The following is a 23,610-nucleotide window of genomic DNA, read 5'->3' as shown; positions in this document are numbered from 1 at the left end:
CACACAGGTACATTTGACATTGAGACAGGGTACAGTGGCTTGGGAGAAGAGGAGCTATTTGCTTTCCTTCACCAACATCATTCCTTTGCTGCATAGTTGCAGAGGATAGAATCTGGACCTGACGGAACCAAGTCTGTCCATAAGGCAGGATGGAGAAGGACACAGGTCGTGGCTGTCTCAGCTCCAGTCACTTGAAATGTTTCTAAGGACATGGCAGGTTAACATGCCCATTTTGTTTTTCCTAAATTCTGGGGGTTGAGTGAGTTGTGAGGAGATTATACCTGTAAATGAATAGTTTCACTGGAGGTCGAAAGGATGCACACATGCGATCACAGTTCATCCAATGAAGGGAAATGATGTCCAGCTCTGTCTTAGAATAAGATATGGTACTTGGCGCTTCTGGGGTGAGCTAATCCTTTTGAAGCAGGTGTGTTTTCTCCAAGCAAATATTACCTGCATATGGACAGAGAGAGAGAGAGAGAGAGAGAGAGAGAGAGAGAGAGAGAGAGAGAGAGAGAGAGATTGATGCTCCATGGATTCCATGAAAATGGATTTCTGAGTGCAGGAGTGCAGTCCTCATTAGGGTCTGCACAGAGCCTTGTGGAGTGTGGACCTCCTTATGCTTTTACCTTTTCAAGTGTTTATTTTTATGTTTAAGGATAAGCAATTTCCTGTAATAGACCACAATTATGATTCTACCGCTCTTCCAATCCTGAGCACATTTTCTGTGAAAGATCCTGCATGTGAAAGCACTTTGTAGACTCCAAGTGAAATCCCAAAGCAGGTGCATGAATTGATGATTTTACTGAAGTCTCTGTGTTATTTCCTAATGGACTTTAAATTATTGGAAACAAGAATTGTCATTTTTGCCTTGAACATAATAGACACTCTGAAAAGACACTGAGTGGATACTCAGCTCTAGATGTGTGCATTAGGCATGTGGCTGCCAGCCTTAGTGGGAGGTAGACTCCAAGAAAGGATGCCCTTTGCTTCCTCAGTGTCAACACTTGGGCTCTTCTTCCTGCTTTCTCTCCTCTGCCCTGTTCTCAAGCTCAGGGGCATAGCCTCCTGCCCAGTTCTGCTTGTTATACACCTCTCTCATCATTTGCATCAGTTTTGCACTATGAATTGGTTAGTTTTGGGATGCAGGCAATGACCAGATTTATTGGCCTGTGGATTTCTCCTTACAGTTTCTGTTATATTTGTCTCCAGAAGCAGGTCTTACCTTCTCTTATTTCTTCAATGAAAAAGAAAGTCTATCATTTGTATTTATCTTCTAAATTGGTTGTCTTCCATATCTGGATTGGTTTGTTAGGGAATTTCTGTGCTCAACCAAATGCCAGGTATCTGAAGATAGATGATAGGCTCCAGGTTTCTTGCATGGAGTAAAAAAAGAAACATGGCTACTTGAACCTTCACAAACCTAACAGGAGGGCTGAATGTTAACATGTAATCCCATAGGGAATCAAAGGGAAAAGTGTTATCAATAGTGGAAAATATGTCAAAAATCACAAGTAGCATGTAAGCAAAATAACATGTCAGAGGACAGGTGAGGCTTCCTTGGAGCAGTGTTTACAAAGAGACTTATATTTTCCATTGGCTGAAGCAAGAGAAAAGAGGTTGGAAATTAAAGTGTCTGTATAGGGTTAAAATCAGCAGAGAATCTTGGCTAATGGGAAATAGGCCTTGAAGCTGCTGTGTAGTAACAAGGAAGACAGGATAGCATCTGATGAGTTTATGAGGCCTGGTTGTAGTCATATGCTGGGAATCTGATTCTCTGTACACTCTCTTGCTTATAGCTTGTTTATTTTATAAAAGGTGAAGCTATAGATAAGACTGATATGATTCAATACACTCTTTAAAATGACTAAATATAGCCATTCCAAACTACTGAAGAATAGAAGAATTGATTAGAGACAACCAAGAGAAGCACCAGATATTCCAGTGGAGAAGTAAGAACACTTACAACCATGGAATGAATGATGGAGGGACATGGACAGGTCTGACATGCAGTTTCCTCCAGTGATGAACACTATTGTTAGTATATGGGCTGAATAAGAAAAGAATGCAGCTAGGCACCATCTGGACTTTCAGTGTTGATACTCTAGTGGGGTGCATTCAATCATCCCAATGCCCAGGAAGCAGGTGCAGGAAAATTTTGAGCCAGAGACCAGCCTGGGCTATATATCAAGACCCCACTTCAAAAAGTTACTCACTGAGAAGGGGCAGAGGGGCTATGGATTAGAAGACTCATTCTTAATTGGTAATGTAAATATCTTCAGTGAGATAACCAACAGCTAGGGAAGAATTCTAGGTAGAGATAGAAGGTGAGAGCTTGCACTAGGAAGCTGACACCTAGAACATTAGAACTAGGAAAGCTCTTACTTATTTTGAGTGCCCATGATAGCAATCCCTGGCCATATTTTGGCAATTCTTTTTTGAGTCTAATGTAGATGAAAAATTATTTCTCCACTGATGTTTATGAACCTTGCCACCTATCCTGCCCATAAAGCTCAAGGCTCTCTACCAATCAAATTCACTAACTCTGGACCATGTGCAGGGCTGAGGCTCAAGAACTTCATTTTTGGAGACCTATTCTAGTTTAATTTCTGTTGCTGTGATGAAATACCCTGACAAAAAGTAACTTAGGAGAGAAAAGGTTTATGTCAGCTTACAATTCTGAGTTTTGGTCTTATTGTGGGAAAGTCAAGGCAGGAACTCCTCAAGGCAGCCAGTTATATCACCTGCAAGAGAAGAGAGAGAAGACATTGCTTGCATGTGCTCAGCTCTATTTTTCCACATTTATACAGTTCAGGAAATCCTGCTCAGGAATGGTGCCATTCATATTGGGCTGCATCTTCCCACACCAATTAAAGCAACCAAGACAGTCACCCACAGATATGCCTACAGGCCAACTTGATGTAGACAATCCCTCATTGAGGCTGTCCTCACAAGTGATGTTTAGATTGTATCATCTTGACAATGTAAACTAACATCAGAGGATGCATGTTCCTTTTAGGGTTAGCAGTAGTTGTGCATATGGGGTTGATTTGTGCAAACAGGAGTGAGAGAGTTGTTACAGGTGGCTGAAATAAAATTTAAGCCTAACTGATGTAGAGATGGTGGAAAATTAGAATTGATATGGTATCAAGTTTAGGGCATAGTGTTGGGTGTCATATCTGGCACATTAACCTTAAGTCTGATTCTTATTTTAAGAAATTGACATGTGTAGTCTAATTAATGAGTGTTTCATTAGTTATTGGCTGTTATCTAAATACACAAGTCTGGGCAAATTCTCCATAGGAGATCATGAAATGTGAACAGGAAGGTTAAGCTAGAGAAATACCTAGTGCAGCGGAAAGATGTCCTTTATAGATAGATCTAGCCTGAAGGACTTCTGTGGTCCATGGAGCAGGAGTAGGAGAAAGGACGGACAGAGAGCAATGTCCCATGGAACATGCAGAACAGAGATAGGTGCGCTGTTCAGCTGTACAGAAGGAAAAGAAAAAGGTGAATGGAGACAAATTTCAAGCTCCTTTGTGTTCACCTATACTGTTGAGTTGATGAAAGCTCTACCACATGGCAGATATGGAACCTTGGCCATATTTATAACCTGTATATTTTTGCCCTTACCCCATAGAGAAGCATTTTAAAGACCTTTACAGTATGCTAAGCACAGAGTTTTCTCTCCAATATTAAGTATTATTGTTGGTATATTAGTCATAGTGAGGTTACTTGAAAAGAAGGCCATTGGGGCTGAGGTGACAGGTTACTCAAGGTGCACATGAATTGTTTGGTGAGAGACCAAGTTGGCATGGGGTGGAGGATAGTGGAGCTGGTGTTAGTAGCCTTGTGAAAGGCCAGGCAGCCTATAGGGGATCAGAGGCCAGGTAGCCTACAGCTGGATTCAGGGGCTCTGGGAAGGGTTGAGCAGTGGAGCAATGCACTTTTGATAGGAACAGAGAGAGATGGGATTTTTCTGCAGGGCTAGAGGGCAATCAAGCAGAAGATGCAGTTTTCAAGGAAGAGTTTGAGAGTATAGAAAATTATATGATCATGGAGCAAATGGTTTGGATGTCACCGTAAAGGCAAAGGTCTGTGGGACAGTGTTTAGATGGCCCAGCAGACCTACCCTTGAGAAGGTTCTTCCAGATAAGCCAGGGGCACTTGAGGGAAGACAGCCTGTGCTGGAAAGTGCCCTCCTTCGATGGTTGATGCTCTCCATCCTGCATGCTGAGCCAAGGGTTGCAGCAGGAGGTGTGTCCTTTCTTCTTGGTTCCTCCTCCTTACATTTGACTTTCTGAAGCAAGCCCCTGGCTACAGCCCAGCCTTAACTGTTGTGTGTTTTACCTGTAGCCTGGTGATCTTGATGGACAGTTCTGCAGCTTGAGTTCCCTTAGCCTTCCTTTGAGACTTGGCTTTGTTTTGCATATGTAGGTAATTCCAGCAAGTGAGATCCTGACTAGCAAGGAGATGTCAGTCATCATACTTGCTGCTGTCCCACCCTACCCAGTGATTCTTCCTCTTCCACATCTCCTCCATCCAGATTCCACTGTTGTAGGAGACCAGTCCAGGCTACAGAGGTAACACAGGGAAATCTCCCCTCAAGAGTCAGTTCCCAATACAAAACAAGTCCTGCATTCTGGAACATTCTTTAAGGAAGTGTAGCTTTAATTTTAAGGTAAAAGCAGAAATAACTTTATTTTTAAAATAGTAGATATTTGTAGTAACCAGTGAACAAATACAGAATATTAGTTTTTAAATCAACTAGATATTACTGGAAATTCTATTTCCCTTCCTAAAATAACCATATCATTGATTTTCATTATTTTAAACATCCATATAACCATGTATACCATATATAAATGGTAATATTAAAGTCCTGAGTATTTTGTAACTTCATGTTTTATTAACAATCGATACTTTACACTTAAGTAAATATATACTGGATGATCAGCTATACTCTTTTTTTTTTTTTTTCCTTGAGACAGGGTTTCTCTGTGTAGTTTTGGTGCCTGTCTTGGATCTTACTCTGTAGCCCAGGCTGGCCTCAAACTCACAGAGATCAGCCTAGCTCTGTCTCCTGAGTGCTGGTGTGTACCGCCACTACCCAGCTTCAACTATACTTTTTAAAAAATTTTATGTGTGTACTAGTGGAAGCCCATAAACTGTAGACTAGTGGCTGTAGAGCCCCCATGGGACTGGACTAGGCCCTCTGGATATGGAAGATGGTTATTTGGCTCAAACTGTTTGGGGGGGGGTACCCAGGCAGGGGGATCAGGATCCATCCCTGGTACATGGGCAGGCTTTTGGGAATCTGGTTCCTGTGGTGTGATGCCTTGCACAGCCTTGGTGCAGTGGGGAGGGGCTCTGACCTGCCTAGGCTCAGTGTTCCAGGCTCTGCTGACTCCCCATGGGAGACCTTGATTTGGGGGATGTGGGGATTGGGGTTGCTTGGGAGAGAGAGCTGGGGTGTGGGAGGAGGTGGGGTCTGTGGGTGGTATGTAGAGTGAGTGTAAAATTTCTTAATAAAGAGAAAACCCAAAATTTGTGTGTGTATATGAGTGTATGTATGTGCATGTGTATACATGTGTATATGAGAATTCAGTGTGTGTATATGTTCAGAGTGTGTGTGAGAGTATGTATATGTGTGTGTATGAGATGTATGTGTGACTATATGTGTATGAGTGTTTGTACATGTACACAGGACACATGTAGAAGTCAGAGAACAAGTTCAGTCTTCCGCTGTGTTTGAGACAGGGTCTCTTGTTTATCACTGCACAGACTACTCCATATGTTGTGATATGAGACTGTGCTGCTACACTGGCCTTATTGCACATGCCAATGATTTTTTTTTCTACAATAAGATACACTTTCAGGAAGTACAAACACTTCACATCCCCACTTGTGTTGGTATCTCCCTCATAGTTAATAGTGGAAAAAAGTTTTAACCACTTTTTACTGAAAAGGGAAAATAAATACCATCCCACTTTCACTATTTTAACTCTTTGTATGAAGGGCTAATCTGACATGTTTACTGACCATATTCATGTCTATGGCTAAATGGTATGTTATATGTATTCCCTGATTTTTTTTGGGGGGGGCAGGGCTGGAAATCAAACCCAGGCCATGTACATGTGAGGAAAGTGCTCTACCATTTATCTACATGCCTTCAAGACAAGAGTGTGCCATGTAGCACAGGCTGGTGTTAAACTTGTGGCCCTCCTGCCTTTAACCTTCAAATGCTGATGTTACAGGCTTTCTTCATGCCTAACTTGAACTTTTTTGAAGGTGGAACCTGTATTTTCTAGATTATTTGGCAATTAATCTTGATTGTGTGTCTTTTTTCCTTGTGGTATAAAATTTAAATTACATGTATCTTCAGTCTGTCAATATTTTATTGACTAGCTGAGCACATGTTAATATTTTTATACATCTGTCATTTACATTGACACAATATGCTTCTGCCCCTCATATGCCGTGGTTTGTAATTGATGTGCCACACAGTTAACACCCAATAGACCTAATTCTCCATGGGACAACCTCAAGTATGGCCACAGTGGGGAGAAATGAAACACAGAGCGATGTTGGAAAATCGCCAAGGTCAGCATTGAACAACATTCTAGCTAATCTGGGGGTGGGGTGGGCAGGAAGTTTTATATTCTTAGGAGGCTGGTTTCCTGCAGTGCCCAAGTGATAACCAGGAGGGCAGGGAGCATTGCTGTTGATAAGTTACTCAGCTTTCCAATTTTAAATACATTTATTTGGTGATGACATTATAGCTGGGCACTACTAGAAGTAGGATGTGTGTGTGTGTGTGTGTGTGTGTGTGTATGTATGTATGTATGTGTATGTGTGTGTGTGTTTTCACACACACAGGAACTCTTCTTTTTTTTTTTTTTTTTGGTTTTTCAAGACAGGGTTTCTCTGTGTAGCTTTGCGCCTTTCCTGGAACTCGTTTTGGAGACCAGGCTGGCCTCAAACTCACAAAGATCAGCCTGCCTCTGCCTCCCAAGTGCTGGGATTAAAGGTGTGCACCACCATCGCCCAGCTTGGAACTCTTCTTTTATTGTCATGTCTTAAAAATGCTGTAACATCGTTTAAGGATACAGAGAACCTATCCTGGCGATCATGTTTGGTACTTCCATGACTCTCATTACCCCTCTAGATGATCTGACAGATACCTGCCCAGATGGTGACTTATACTCTTGCCTAGTGTGTCTGATAATGTTACTTTAAAACAAGTTTAGGAGACTGGGACCATAGCTCAGGGGTAGCATACTTGCCTAACATTCTCATGGCTGTAGATTAAATTCTTGATGCTCCAAAAATAAAAAGAGAGGAAGGAGCCTCGTTAACATTATAAATAGTGCAAATGAGGTTAAGATCATGATGGGGAAAACCACAGAGACAGTTGACCCAAGCTGGTGGGAGCTCATGGATTCTGGCCTGTCAGCTGGGGAACATGCATGGGACCGAATTAGGCCCTCTGAATGTAGGTGACAGTTATGTGGTTAGATGTGTTTGGGGAGCCCCTGGCAGTGGGGCCAGGACTTACTCCAGGTGCATGAAATGGCTTTTTGGAACACATTCCCTAGGATGGGATATCTTGCTCAGCCTTGACATGGGGTGCAGTGGGGAGTGAGGGGGAGTTGGTCCTACTTCAACTTAGTATGCCAGACTTCCTTGACTCCCCCAAGGGAGGCCTTACCCTCTTTGATGAGTGGATGGGGGGGTTAGGAGAGGTGGGGAGGTGGGAAGAAGGGAGGGAGGGGGGAACTGGGATTGGTATGTAAAATGAAAAAAAAACACTTTAAAAAAATAAATTAATTAAGAAAAAAATTAGGGAGAGTGTAGCTGTTGAATATACCTTGATAGAATAGTATGTGTCCCAGAAAAAGGAACATTACTATTATTACTTTAAACTTTTTATTCTGTATGTATCAGTATTTGCTTGCATATATGTATGTACACTATACGCCTGGTGCCGTGGGACACCAGAAAAGGAAATGGTAGCCCATAGAATCGTAGTCACAGACACTTACGTGCTGCCGTTTGAGTGCTGTGAACGGAACTCACAAGTATAGTACTCCTGTCTCCTGTCCCAGAATATTACCTTAAACAAGTGTTCATGACCCAGGCAGTTGGCTTGAATGATCTCATCGAGTCATTACTTCTCAAATACGGGAACTGGGAATGCATCTGTGGGGTTTCTTGCTTCAAATCACCTCACAATGTATACTGTGGGAGGAGGAACTCCTGCCAGATTTTTTTTCTGACACCCAGGTCTTCACTCTCCGGTGCTTTGAGAAAGAGCTCCGAAGCATGGTGTCTCACAAGCCATAACTGTCTTCGAGAAAAACCCAAGAGAAATGGTCAGAAGTACGAGCCGTGCTGCATTATCTGGGTCCTCTTGGGGTTTGCAGTTCAGAATCAAAGCTCAGCATCAGGGAATTCACTCGAAACTCGACACTATTTCCTGAACGCTGAGAATTTTGGCTACAGAATAGGAAATATTTCTCTAAATCATGGCACTTTGAAGAATGTGACTTGCCATGAGAAACTGCAAAATAACAGTCACTGGATTCCCCAACGTGAGGTAAGGATAACTCCTATTGACACACAGAGCCTGTGGAGACGGGTTAGCAGTCACTGCAAAGCTGACTGCTGTATGCTGACTCTCAGAAACATGTCCCTGTTTATTCCTCCTGGGAGAATTCCTTTTTGATTTTTCTCATTTTGTTTTTTAGACAGAGTCCTTAGTGGCCTCCTGCTCACTGAATATATAGCCAAGGATGACTAGGAACTTGGGATCCTCCTGTCTCCATCTCACAAGTGATAACATTACAGATATGTACCCTGTTTTTGCAGGGCTGGGAATCAAGCAAAGGTATGTGCACATGCTAGAGAGCAGTCCACCAGGCAGCTGCAAACCTAGACAGAGTAGATGTCCTCAAAGTGTGAGGGGCAGTAGAGCAGGTGTATGACAAGCGTCCAGTGCTGTGAGTTAACTCTCTTGGGCAAATGTAAAGTGAGCCCTGTGTTGTTTTTGTTGATTTGGAATCGGCTAGAAATGGAACTGTTCATTTAATTTATACAATCCAGTTACAAGTACATGGGAAGAAAACACGATTGTTCATTTCATTGCCTTATACATTAAAAAAAAATCACATCTGTGTCTATACTGGCAGAGTTCACTTAGTTTGCTTGACGTTCTATTCAGTTTGACCTATGTGTGTGTAATATGGATTATAAAAATCAACTAGATGAACTACTTGCAAAATAATTTAAAACAAGTTCCTCTGTTGTGTATGTTCCATAGCTTTGCAGTAACAGACAGACAGACATCTGCATGCTTCCAATCCAGAGGCAATAGCACCTTCTAGAACATGGACAGTTATGCTTTGGTAGGAAATGCATGAGAGTCTGTGTTTTCTGGTACCTATTTTCTCAGAAAAAATCTAGTGATCAAACAGAACCTGTTTCAACATCTTTTTTTATGATGGGATTTAAAATTTAGACCAATGTTAGTGTTCACATTTTGCTCTTAAAATAAAGAATGAACCTCAATAGAAACACTGATTGTATCATTTTTGGGTAGTGTCAATCTGTATTTCCACAATAAAACCCTAGAAAGGAAATTGCACAATAGTTGAAAAATAGGCATTATAGAAGTCTGCATTACAAGAATGTAAATATATTAAAATAACTTGTACCATCTTTTAGCAATTATGCTGGAGCCAAATCAAACACCAGAGAATTGTCAAATTAGAGGCTTTGCGTTTGTCAGTTTTTGTTAGAGATTTCCACCTTCAACATGCCAGTTGAGATAAAGCCCATGCTTGGATAACACCAACTCTAGCCAAAGTAGGAGAAATAGGCTGTTATTATTAAAAGGGAATGCAAAGGGAAGCTCCATTCCAAAGCTATGGTATCAGCTGACACCACTACAGACGCTGGGCTCTTGGATGAGGCTGTCTCACAGATAAACTCTCGACTGACTCACATTCTCAGGTTTTAAACTCTTTTAAGGTTGAATTTTATTTTTCATTTAAAAATTATTTTTATTCATTTTACATACCAACCACAGATTCCTCCTCTCATGCCTCCTCCTGCTCCGCCCACCCCCTACCTAAACCTCCCTCCCCTGGCCTACTTCTTATCCCATCCTCCAAAAGGGTAGGTAGGTTCAGTTGTCTCTGTAGGTTTCTCCATCATAATCTTCACCCCTCTTGCTCATACAATCCCTCTTCTCTCTCTTTGACTAAACTACTGGCGTAGAGGGTGCCTGAACTAGCCTACTCTGGTAATCAGATTGGTGAATACCCTAACTGTCATCATAGAACCTTCATCCAGTAACTGATGGAAGCAGATGCAGAGATCCACAACCAAGCACCAGGCTGAGCTCTAAGAGTCCAGCTGAAGAGAGGAGAGAGGGACTTTTATTTTTTCTAATTGTGTGTATGTGCTTTTAAGAGCAGGTACCTGCTGAGGCCAGAGGTGTTGAGCTGGAGGTGTATGTGGCTGTAACCATGCAATGAAGGTGCTAGGAACTGATTTGGCAGGAACAGTGCTGGCTCTGAACCATGGAGCCATCTCTGTAGCACCATTTACTGGGCTTTAGAAGCTACTTTGCTGTCTATTGGTATTAGGAGAGGGCTTGAACATCAGGATGCAAATTAAGCCCCGGAACTGTGATGTCTATCCTCAACTTCAATGTTAAGTCATTATTTATTCTTAGATTTGGTCTGGATTTAATTATTAAGGTATATAGTAGTCTAAATATGTCTTTTATTTATATCTACTAAGATTTAAAGTTCTTTAAAGTGAAAATTTAATCTGGTCATCTCCATCTGATTTATCAATCATCTCTTCTGGCTATCAATGGTTACTCCCTTTTCCCTATATTATTATTCCCTTTTTATACTTGGTTGATTGTAGACATTTCCTCTAAACTATAAAATTTTACATTAAAATGAATGTGTGAGTGGTTGGGGAGATAGCTCAGTTTGTAAAGTGCTTTGTACACAACAAAAAGGGCTGGAGTTACATCTCTAACACAAAACAAGTGTGGCGGTACATACTTGTAACCCCAGGACTGGAGGGGTGGAGACAGGAGGATACCCCAGGGTTCATTGTCCATCCAGTCTAGTCTAAAGAGCAAGCCTCAGGTTTCAGTAAGAGAATCTACCTCAAAAAACAAGGTGGTTAGCTTCTGAGGATTAATGTTTGAGTCTGACTCTGGCCTCATAAATGCATACAGGACACACATACACATACATGAATGAGTATACACACACACACACACACACAGATTCAGAAAAAAAACATGCTTTTTTTTTTTTTTCTTTTGAGATTCAGACTGGGTTAGGAAAGTGAAGTACGGCCCAGTTTTCTTTGTCCCTCCAGCTGCCATAACTCGCTTTCCTTAGTCATGACTTGGAAACTGGTAAGAGTGACGCAAACTCCCATCCCATCTCATCCTTTTATTTTTTCCACTCATGGCTCAGTTCCAAAGAGTGACAACCGGCAGGTTCGTGATTTCCAAGAGAACAGCTTTGGGGAACTCGACTACAAAATATGGCTGGGTGTAAGTAGGGAAGAGGTGAAGTGCTTCTTATCCTGGGAGGGGAGGCACAAGCCTGCATTTATTGATTCTTTGATCTGTCTAGTTTGAAGTTTGAACGGAACAACAAGAACACTTATAAATCAGTTCAGTGTGTTTTCTGTAGGAAGCTGAAAGGATTGCATGTCTTGCACACTAGGCACATTCATCCAGGAATTATTTTATCTGCCTTAAAAAAAACAATCATCCCAAAATATTTCAAATGAAAACTTCCAAGACATTAAAAAGTCACATGAAGAGTTGGTGTCAGTGCCACTTTCCAAGAAATCCTCTTTTATTTACTGTTTGATCCCCAGTGCAGCGCTTTCTCCCCATCTGGCAGCTGCCACTTAGGCAGATGGCCACCAGCTGGGAGGGCAGCCTGTGTGTCTTACCCCCTGGGCTCATCGGGCTCCAGCCTCCTCCACAGACCTGATGTGAAAGTGTACAGCATCATTCCACAGATTGTCTGGCCAACTTCTATGCTGGCTTGTCACCACCCAAAAGCCTCCTGAGGGCTCTCTTTGAGGAATTTGGGATGTCCTTAGGTGACAGTTTTCTGATGTTGTGGCTCCATCATAGATGACAGGGTAGCTAGTGTACTTACATATTCCAAGGCTTCCAGTTAGGAGGGCCACGTTCTTGTAATCACATTAGGGAGGTAGAAGAAAGTCACGAGTCTTTAAAAGAAGGAAAAGTAGAAGTAGACACAAGTCTTTAAGGCAATATGTCCCTCTTGAAGTCCAGACGATGGATGTCTGAAGAATAGAATTATTCTACTCTAGAGAATATGCTCATAATTTCATGACCATTTTCCTGGAATTATTTAAATACGATTTTTAAACAACTTGAAACAGTGTTAATGATCCATGAGCATCTTGTTTGGAAAACATGCCCCATGCAACACGAGGTAATGCTTCTGAAAGAGATTTTTGCATTTCTCAAAGACTGCCTGGTGGCTCCAGGGTCTTACTACCCTTTCCCCCGTGACAGTAGCTCTGGGTTACCTTCATCACTGCAGATGCTCTATAGAAAGCTGCCTGCAGTCCTCACTGTTCTCAAGCTTCTGGATCAGTCAGAGAGATAAGGCTCTCCCAAAGCTCTCCCCTCTGCACAAATACCTGCCATTGTTCTGCGTTTCTTTTTGTTACAGGTGAACTTTCAAGGGGGAGTGGCAGAGAATAATGCTAGAAGGCAGATTAGCCCATTTGCATTTTTCTCCACATAGGAGCAGAGATGCTCTCAGAAACTCACACATACAAGGAAGAGTATGCACATCTGGGATTTGTCTGAATTCAGATCAAACAACATGCATACACATATACACATACAAATACATGTATGGATATGCCGTCTTATGTGTCATGTTATTTTGCTTTAATACTGCTATAATTTTTTCGATATTTATTATTTATGTGAATGGTTCTTTTGCTTGCACCTGTGTCTGTGTACCCCATGTTTGTAGTGCCAGTAGAGGTCTTAAAAGGGTATCAGATACCTTGGAACTGGAGTGACAGGCAGTGTGAGTCACCATGTGGGAGCTGGGAATTGAACCCGGGTCCTCTTGAAGAGCAGCCAGTGCTCTTAACTGCCCAGCTATCTCTCCAGCCCCATATCTCTATAATTTTAAGTAGTCATTCACATGTCAGTTCACAGGTAGATCATGTTTACTTAAAGTTTTTTTTTTTTTTGTGAGTTAAACATTTGTTTTTCATTTTTGTAAAATTATAAATAGTATCTCATGATAAGATACATTTGTCAAATTTTAAAGATATTCTTGAAAATTTAATTCTTAAATATGGAATTTGTGGTCTCAGGATATGGACGCTGAAAAGACCTTAACTTTGTATTTTCTGGAATTTCCTTGGAAGGGCACGTCCTCCAGCAGAGGACAGTTTGTGGAACATGCTCTATTTCTGTTCCTCCCCATGCTGACCAGCCTGCACTTTCATCTGTCTTCAGCCCCTGGACCTGCCTTGAAACTGGAAGTATCTTCAAGAATCTCTCTCTCTCTCTCTCTCTCTCTCTCTCTCTCTCTCTCTCTCTCTCTCTCTCTCTCTGTGTGTGTGTGTGTGTGTGTGTGTGTGTGTGTGTGTGTGTGGTTTTTTGACACGGTCCCTCCCAGGTCTACCTGTCACTTCTGAGCTCTGTGGGAAACTCGGCCTCAGTGTCTGCACATATCCAGTCTAGGATTTGACAAGAATACTTTCACAGATGGCAGAATGTTCACGCTGAAACAGAACCACTTTTTTCTCGATCATGGCTGACGAATTTGATTTAAGATGTACATTGGCCTCACTGATCTGCTGCTTTGTGGATGTGGCCTGGATGGATATTTCATCATGGCTGTCTCCCTCCTTCCTCTCACTTGGCCCGGTTTAACTTTAGACTTGTTTGATGTGGTATTTGAGGATGATCTGTCATATAAATTATATATTCTAGTATGCCCAAGGGATGTTTAGTGTTGTTTTCCTCATCATCCCTAGCACCTAACGCATTGCCCAATTCTCAAACACTAGCCAGTAAACCTTAAACATGTGGTTTGTGAACATCAGATAGAGCCTGAGGTGACAAGGCTTATCCACACCCAGAGCTGCTGCTGATATTGCCATGCACCTTCCTTGATAAGAGACTCAAATATACCTGTCTTCAGGTGCCTCCCAGTGTGAAATCTGTAATCTTGCTCCAACACTGTGTGAATTGGTTGAAACAGTTTCCACGTACATTTGAAATTTTCGGATGCAGCCCTAGCTATGCAAATTAAAGGTGATTAAACCCCTTTGTAAATGAGAGACTCTAGCTTGAGATAGTACATGGCCTTTCCAAGGTCATAGAGAAATCAAGTCAAGAATAAGTACATGTGCAGCTCTAGGTGCATTGTACTATCCATACCCTCCTGATGGCAGTAGCCTGCATTGTCTCATTTTGTATTGTTTTGATGACGTGTGTTATGTAACAAAATTAGAAATTCTAAACATGTCAGTCATTCAGCTCTAAGTTTAAAGAATAAGTTCAGCTTCCTGATAAGAGCACTTACTCATGAAGTCACTGAACATCTATTTTTTGGATGTCTACTTTCTATCAGGTATCTGAGATATTCTCTGCAAGTTTAATGTCCCACAGACACACCTCTTTTTTGTCTCCCTTTTCAAAACCAAAAAACAAAACCAACCTGGTTTTGGTTTTGTCCTATTGGTTTAAATGTTTCCCCTTCATGATCTTGGATATTATCTGTTATTCTAACTTCTTCTTTACAAAATTCACTTGTAACTCTTTCAAAAAGCATTTATTATTGATCAACAATATTTCATGTCATACCAAGGATTCAAGCATGAATTTAAAGTGCTTCCTGTGTTCTATGAATTTCAACACTGGGGCCTGGGCACATTGTTCTTCTAGCTAGAGTTCCAGTGGCCATGTAACTAGAAGAGTGTGAGTAGGTGTGGAAGGAAGTGAAAGGGAAGGAAGTTGATGTGGTGTAGAACTGTTGGGAGGGGGAAGCCTTCCCAGACTCAGGTGAGTACCTCCATCAGGGATTAGATGCATGTGATTTGGAGAACTTGCTTGGCCGCAAAGATTTGAAGGTGCAGTAACAGGGGAACAAAGGCTGTGTGCTGCAAGAAAAAGAGAAGAACCTAGACAGAGATCTGGTAACACAGCAGAGGCTAGGATGCATGGAACACTGAGGGCCAAAGGTTGGTCTACACAGAAGGACATGAAACATTACAGAGTAACAATTTCCAAACCTCCAGAGGAAAGGACTGCCTAAGAGAGCAGATGCTGGAAATAAGGGGGCCAGGTGGAAGAAGGCCGAGTTTGGAGTCTTCTCTTAGGAGACTTGATCATGATCATCAGTGTCATGGTGTCTGTCATAGGGAAGAATGGAGAATGAGATCCTGCAAAGGCATTTTTAAATTGAATAAATGGCACATTTTTCCCTGTATATGTGGTTTTGGGGCAGTCACCAGAAATCATTAATTTTGGCTCTCACCTTTTGAAGCTTTAGATGGTATTAGCTATAAAACTAAGCCTTTTCCAGTCTGAAAGCACATTTCCTAGTCTGTTTGAATCTTGTGGTCCATCAGCCTACACACTTACTTTACTGTGAAAGCAAATTGTTGAAACAAGACATTATTTAATATAGACACTAATTCCAGCCACAATGGAGATGATATCTTAGTGTGAAGACGAACATGTTTGGGCAAACTTGTTTGCTAGCAATTTAGATACACTATTTAGATAAAATTGGTTTACAAATCATAGAGTCTCTTAATATTCTTGTATATGGTTGGCGGCACTTCTCCAGTACCATGTAAATGATGAAAATTGCCTTGCAAATATTTGCACATAGTGTTTATAGACTCTAAGAGGATTTGAGACAGTGTCTTGCTAGTGACCAGAAAATAAAACTGTGACCAGCACATGGTGAACGGCTTACTCAGAGATTGGAGTAGATATCATATTGGGTCACTCTTCCTTATGGGACAACATGGTTTTATAATGTAGATGAGAATGCATAAGTAGACCTACTTTTTGATTTTGAAATCAATGTGTTTCATATATTTTTATGAAACAAGAATAAGTGATGGTTTTTTGTTGTTGTTGTCGTTTTTTTTTTTTTTTTTTTTTTGAGCTGAGGATCGAACCTAGGGCCTTGCTCTTGCTAGGCAAGTGCTCTACCACTGAGCTAAATCCCCAACCCAAGAATAAGTGATGTTTGTCTGCTCACAATCTTCTAAGTTAACCAAGGTATGGGTGGTTTGTAATCTATCTTGGTGGATTAAAATAAAAAGAAGAAGAAAAGATAGTTTACTTAGGAGATTGACTCTTCTGGGATTAGAGACATGAAAATTATATAGGAAACTATTGTATTTTCTCTCATTAGAGAAAGATGCTCTGTGTGTGTATGTGTGTGTGTGTGTGTGTGTGTGTGTGTGTGTGTGTGTATGTATGTGTTAAAGGACAACCTCAGGTGTAGTTCCTCAGGTACTGTCTACCTTTTTGATGTTACTGTCTTATTTATTTTTGAGATAGGATCTCTCATTGAGCAGGCTAAGGTGGCTGACCAGTGAGTACCAATGTTCATGGTACTGGAAAGTATTCTGCACATTACTAGTAGAGAAAGCTAAATACCAATCCAGATTCAAACTCTTCTATCTACTATGCTTTCCTGCCTGCATGATACACTGGTGCAGTAATAGCACAAACATTTTGGTTGTAGACAACCATTATCTGCTTAGATCTAAGGCCTACTCTATGAGATGGGAAGCGTGCTTGCCACTGCTTGGGTGTCAAAAACCTGAGACTAGGTAAGTCATGGACCTAGGGGAAAACCAAATACTACTGTAATGCTAAAAAGGAACATAGCAATAAAATAACACCAGACAACATTGTGCTACACCCATAGATCAGTGTCTTGCTCAGCATCATGAGACAAGATTCTTCTGCAGTAAATGGAGACTAATGCAGAGACCAACAACTGTACAATGTAAAAATAAGTGAGAGAATTTGAAGCACTCTGTCCTGAATGGGATGTCTTCATCAAAGCCCTCCCCTCAGATGAATGGAAATACACAGAAGAGGTGGTGGAAGGATTGTGATAGCTAGATGGGATGGAGTGCATCAAGTTCTATTCTTAACAAGACTCTTCTGCAGTTGTTTATGATTTCCCAAAATATTTAGGATACCTCAGATTGAGGTGACAGTTCAGTGAAATTGATTTAGTAATGCTAATGGATATATTGTTATTTCCTCTAGATTATTTTAGCTGTCTCTCACATATGCCTGCGCTTGTGAAATTACAGCAAAAATTAGACACAACCAAACATTTTAACAGGATGAATTCTGAAGAATTTAGGTGGGGCAGAGACTTGTAACTCTGGCTTGTCCAGAGTCAGCACACGAAACAGAACAGGTTTTATTCTGGTTGTATTCTATCTCCTTTGGTGAGCCTTAGCCTCTGCCTCTAGTCTCACTTGGTCTGGAATATTCTTGAAAGGCTGTGACCAAAAATACACACAACTCTACTCAAATTCCTTCCAGTTCAGTTTTTAGTGCCACCAAGGATCATTCCTTGGCTGATGCGGTTTGATCTGTTTATGAGATTTTACCTTCCATTGTCTTAGAGTTGGGTTTTAAAACGCCATCATGCCCATTGTTACAGCAACGCCTGGTGTCTCAGGATACATCTGGAAATTAAAAACAGCTGCTATCGTGTGATGTTTCAGTTAACAAATGCTGCTAATTGGGTGATCAAAAGGATTCTTTTGAAGCTTATTGCTTTTATATTGGGCAAATTATAATAAACTTTCCTTCCATGTTCACATATATAGACATAACATTATTTTCAAAATCCACATCTATGTATTACAATTTTAACATTTATTTATTTATTTATTGTGTGTGTGTGTGTGTGTGTGTGTGTGTGTGCGTGTGCGCACATGACATGGCATGGGTGTAGAGGTCAGAAGACAAAGCACTCAGTTATCTATTACTACAATATGGGTCTTAGGGCTCACACTCAGATTTTCTGGCTGGGTGAACACTTTTACTCACTATGTCATCCTGCCAGCCCTCAAAGTACACACATACACACACCACCAAAAATAAATAAAAGAAGTAAATGTTTTTTAAAGTAAGTGTGTGTGTGTGTGTGTGTGTGTGTGTGTGTGTGTGTGTGTACACCATAGCATACATGCAGAGGCACAACTTTTCAGGGCTCAGGGCTCAGTTTCCTCCTTCTGTGTTGTTTTTTCAGGCAGGGTCTCTCTTGTTTCTACCACTGCACTGCATTCTCCCAAGTTTGCTAGCCTGTGATCTTCCAGCTATTCTTTGTCTCTGCCTTCCATCTTTTGAGTTCTGGTGTTACAGATGTATGTTCCCCATCTCTGTCCTTTATATGGGTCTTAGATATTGAACTCAGGCTCTTAGGCATACTAGGCAAATACTTTTACCCACTTATTCACCTCCCTGGCCCTCAATGAATATGTTTAAATTCTACTTCTCCAGTGGTGACTATCCCATTTTTAGAGATTGTTGTTATCATTACTGTTGTCAGTTTGCCTTCCTAGAAATACTCCAATGAATATTCTTACATGTGCATCAGATTCTGTTCTTCCGTGCCGAATAGCTTTAAAGGGGAAAACAGTCAAAGATTATTAAGTATCATTAATTTAAGAAGATACGCCTAGAACATTTTCAAAGAGGCTGTAGTAATGTGCTTATCTACCAGAAATATGCATGTAAGTTGTCTCCTCATCCTCACCAGGCTGCAAGTCATTTCTTTATCTTAGTGCTGATCCTCCTGTACTTGGGACAGGCTTGTACATGGCGGTGAGCTTGGGTCTTTGTTTACCCAGTTATCACTTTGGTATTCGAAGGCTTCATTTTCCTTTCGCTGGTATAATAAAATACTTCCTTTTTAGCCACATAGAGAGTCATGTACTTTATTCATAACATACTATCATGAAACTATGGCCTGAGATCATACTTTCGGCTCAGATGATATGAGAGCTTGTCTATACTTTGAATATGAACAGTTTTGAAGCTTTTCTCTCTTATTTCCAGGTTGTTGGTCTCTCTGCTCTGACTGCTTTTGATATTGCAATTAGAAATTACACTGATCTGTAGAAAAATGATGTTTTTAATCACTATTATTCTATACTTATTGACATAAAATACAACATAAGTAGGGTTTAGCCAGTGATTGCTTAGAATGTTTCTGGATTCTGTGCTTCTGACTTCAGCAGTAATGCCATTTGTGCACTTCTGCACTTATCTACATCCCCCCATATTATTTCTTGGTTTTCAATGGAAAAAGTGTATGGATCCCTTTAAGTTTTGCTTTTGATATGATCTAATTATTTATGATTCATATGGATAAGCCAAGCCAAGAATGCTAATATAGACAACAATCACACAGTACAAGTACATGTCTGGCATTTCTATAGATGCCATTTTATGTGTTTTCTTTTATTTGTTGCCCTGGGAGAATGGTATAATGTTGTCCTACTAGCTTAGAAACTGAAGTTTCCAAACAGGAATTAAATGCTTCTTCAAGGACATACAGACAGTAGACTCAAGAGCAAGCCCTGTGGCAAATTCTCCTGTACCTGAGTAAACCTTTGTCCAACACAGGCTTTCAGAATCCAAACTGCTTGCAGGTCTTTGAAATATTTCAGCATAAACAACGTTTAATTAAACAAGTAAAGTTCCCATTTCTTGGCCATGTGTCATGTTTAATGTACTTTTAGTTAAGTTTGTATTTGATTCATGTAAGAGAAAAATGAATTTTAAATGTATGCAATTCTTGGAAAAAAAGTCGGTTTTTCAAAAACACAAAGTTCAAAGGAAGATAATATAGGAAGCCTTCATGAAATGGTAGGCCTTGAAAAATTTGATTAACTATTGTCATTTTTTTTTTTCTGAGATAGGTCTAACTGTAATCTAGGCTGTCCTGGAGCTCATTACAGAACTTAGGCTGATACTCTCCTGCTTCAACCTTCTGAGTGCTGATTACATTTATGATCTATCATCCCTTGTAAATATAAATTTTTGGGAAAATCAATTTAAGAGCAACCATAGAAAATATGGCTGAATTAAAAAAGTCTTCTCTCTCAATGTATGTATGTACTTTAATACTTTCTGATTTCATTCTGATATCTTACTAGTTTGGCTGGTGTGCTCGCTAGTTTTCTGTCATTTTGAAACAAGCTAGCATCATTTTAGAAGAAGGAACTTCAACTGAAAAAGTGTCCCCACCAGACTGGCCTGTAGGCATGCCTGTGGTACAGTTTCTTGGTTGATGATTGATTCGAGAGGGCTCAGCTCACTGTGGGAAGTGCCACGCTTGGGTTGGTTGTCTTGAGTGCTAAAAGAAAGCAGGCTGAGCAAGTCATGGGGAGCAAGTCATTAAGCAGTATTCCTCCATGTCCTTGGCTTTAGTTACTGCCTCAGGGTTACTGCCTTGAGTTCTACCATGATTTCTCTCAGTGATGGACTATTACCTGGACATATAAGTGAAATAAAACCTTTCTTCTCTAAGCTGCTTTTGTTCGTGGTGTTTAATCTCAGCAATAGAAACGCTAAGATGCCTGACTCCATCTGATACATTAATACATTGAGTACTTTTCATAATGTGTATTTCTAGGTGCAGTGGCCACAAGGAGGAGGCATGTTTAGCATAAGGAAGACTCACCATTAACATCTTCTAGTGTTTCTTCAACTCTTGAAAGTAACTCTTTAAGATTCACTTGCAAATGACCAACTTTAGATGTCAGGTGGCGGGTGAACCATGCTCTGTTGGATGAACTGTGCTCTGCTGAAGACCTATTTTCAAACCTGAAGATAGCTTTTCAGTATTTCAAGGTTTCTGTTTTTCAGAGCTGTTTCTTTGACCTCGTTAAATGAGATATATTTGCAGAAAGGAGATCTTTTAAGTAAAGACAAACATGTATTATATTTCTCAATTGTATTATAATACCTGCCTGAAAACACTCCTCCTCCCTACGTGGTAGTTGCATTTTTTATAATAACATTAAACGTTTTTTTCTGCTTAGCTAACAAGGGCAGAAGGAACAGATCCTGAGTTTGAGCTTCCTGCATTTCTTCAGTCTATTTTTCCTCCTTTGCAATTTGACTTTGGTTTCAAAAGAGTGTTCTCTTCTGAATTTTTGCTGTTGATACTAACACCAATTTATTAAGGGTAAGATACCATATGTTCATTTTGAAAATACCAGTTCCTTTGTGTTCATTTCAAATTATAGCATCTACAAATCAGCTTATTATTTACTTTTAGCTTTGAAGTCACTTGTATTCTTACTATTTAAAATTTTGACTTTTTTCATTGTCCAAGGAATTTGTCATTTTTCTTCTATTTATTATTTTGTTAAGAAGAATATATATTTTTATTGAGGTCATTATAAAGAAAATATAGGAAAGGGTAGCTGTTAGAAACTATCATTGTTCTTTGAAATCTAATATACTAAGGGCTTGGGTTGCTATTAACAGTCAAATAAATGGTAACTGAAAAAGTTGCACAGCTGGAGATGCATAAACCATGATGCATCTGGAAGAGCCCTACAAAGAAGACCCACAAAAGAATGTGCCAGGATGGAAACGAAATCCAAAGTATGGAGCAGTCATTCCTGAGATTTAGTTTAAGATTTAGTCTAAGATACCAGAATAAGTCATTCAAAAGCCTAGATTGTCAGTTGCCCTTGGAGCTGAAGTCATGATGAACATTGGCACTTCCTTGCACATTCATGCATGATGGTAATTGGATCATTGTATAGATAATCTTTGAAGTTGGATGTGAGTACTACACAAAGTTGTAAAGCATCCATTAGGATAATGTCTTATCTTTACAGTTGTTTGACTTTAACTCAGATACCTCACTGGATGAGTGGGAAATCATGTCCAGGCAATTGTATCCCCCAAATAAAAACTTAATTATACTCATATTTGATCATCTAGGAATAAATATAGTGTGTTGTCATTGAAATTTAAATGACATGCTGCAGTGAATTTGCCAGCATGGTATTCTGTTACTTGGGATTAGGCAAAGTATATTGAGTAGTAAAGGACAGGGAAAGGGAGAAGAGCTCTGAAATAATACCTTTTGGGTCCCTACAACCAAGGAAATCATGATCTCATGACAGCAGTGTTTGCCTGCTCCATGCCTGCACACTACCAGATCTGTCAATAATCAACTATAGATGGAGAGAGCTCCTGCCACCTTACCCCTCCCTGATGAACTATCAGCTACTGATGGGTTCTAGGAGAGGGACAGATATTGACTTCAGTTGTGTACCTACTGAGGAGCCCACCATGCTCAAATGTACAGTTCCAAACCCAATGCCACACAGATGGTTCTGATTAAACTCAGTGGGTTATAAAACAAGAAGGAACTAATATGGGAAGCAATCTATAGGGAGAAGGATGGATGTTAGTGGTAAGTGGGAAATAAGACAGGTGAGGGTGAGAATAATTGGAATACACTACCTGTGTGCAATTCCCAGAGAACAAATTTAATAAAAGAAAAATTAATAGGGCAAAACCAATCCTCTGTTTTAAGTCTATGTTACTTTATTATGATTCCCTAAGTTTCTAAAGAGGAGGTTAATGTCCAATTTCTGCAGCTTCTAAAGATACATTTCAGGACAGACAGGAAAAGTGGATGGATAAAATTGTAGAGTGAATTAGTATATCTACAGGGTCTTTCAAGCCAGTCCTGCCTTGTATAAAATGACCTGATGTTCACTGTATGGGCCTCAGCTTGATGCCTCTGAGGGATTTGTATTACTGGATGGCAATCAAAATATTTTAAATCTTGTCTTTGTGTTTTGGTTTCACTCAATTTCCATTAGTATCATAGCATCAATACCCCTGTTTTTTCCCTCCCCTCTGTCCCTCCTTCAGCACTTCCTTCACTTTCTTGAAATGTTAGGGGCTCAGCATAGGGAAACCCATGCTATGAAAGCCCTCCACCATTGTACTATAGCCCCTAGCCTCCTTTTCACTCTTTGATTTGAGACAGGGTCACACTGGGTTGTCTAGGCCATGACAATATATACCAAAGGGTTTAAGTGTAGGCTACGTTTATATTTTTATAAATATTTTTTATTTTATAATTAATTTAATTTTACATATCAGCCATTGATTTCTCTGTCCTCCCTCCTCCCATACCCCAGCCTTCTTCCCTAATCCACGCCCCCTATTCCCACCTCTTCAAAGGCAAAGTCTCCCCTGGGGAGTCAAGCCCAGCCTGATAGATTCAGTTGAGGTAGGTCCAGTACCCTCCTCCCTGCACCAAAGCTGAGCAAAGTGTCTCAGCATAGGCCCTAGGTTCCAAAAAGCCAGCTCATGCACCAAGGACAGATCCTTTTTTTTTTTTTTTTTAAAGAAAAACAGTAACGATTACACAATGGGAAGGTCATCATTGTGGTTCAAACTTGGAATGCTTTCACATTGCACTGAATGTTGTAGGAACACTGATGTTGGAACTT

Source organism: Onychomys torridus, chromosome 17 (assembly GCF_903995425.1).
Source record: "Onychomys torridus chromosome 17, mOncTor1.1, whole genome shotgun sequence".
Classification (NCBI taxonomy): Eukaryota; Metazoa; Chordata; class Mammalia; order Rodentia; family Cricetidae; genus Onychomys; species Onychomys torridus.
The sequence above is the reverse complement of the archived record's forward strand: the minus strand, read 5'-3'. Positions refer to the sequence as shown.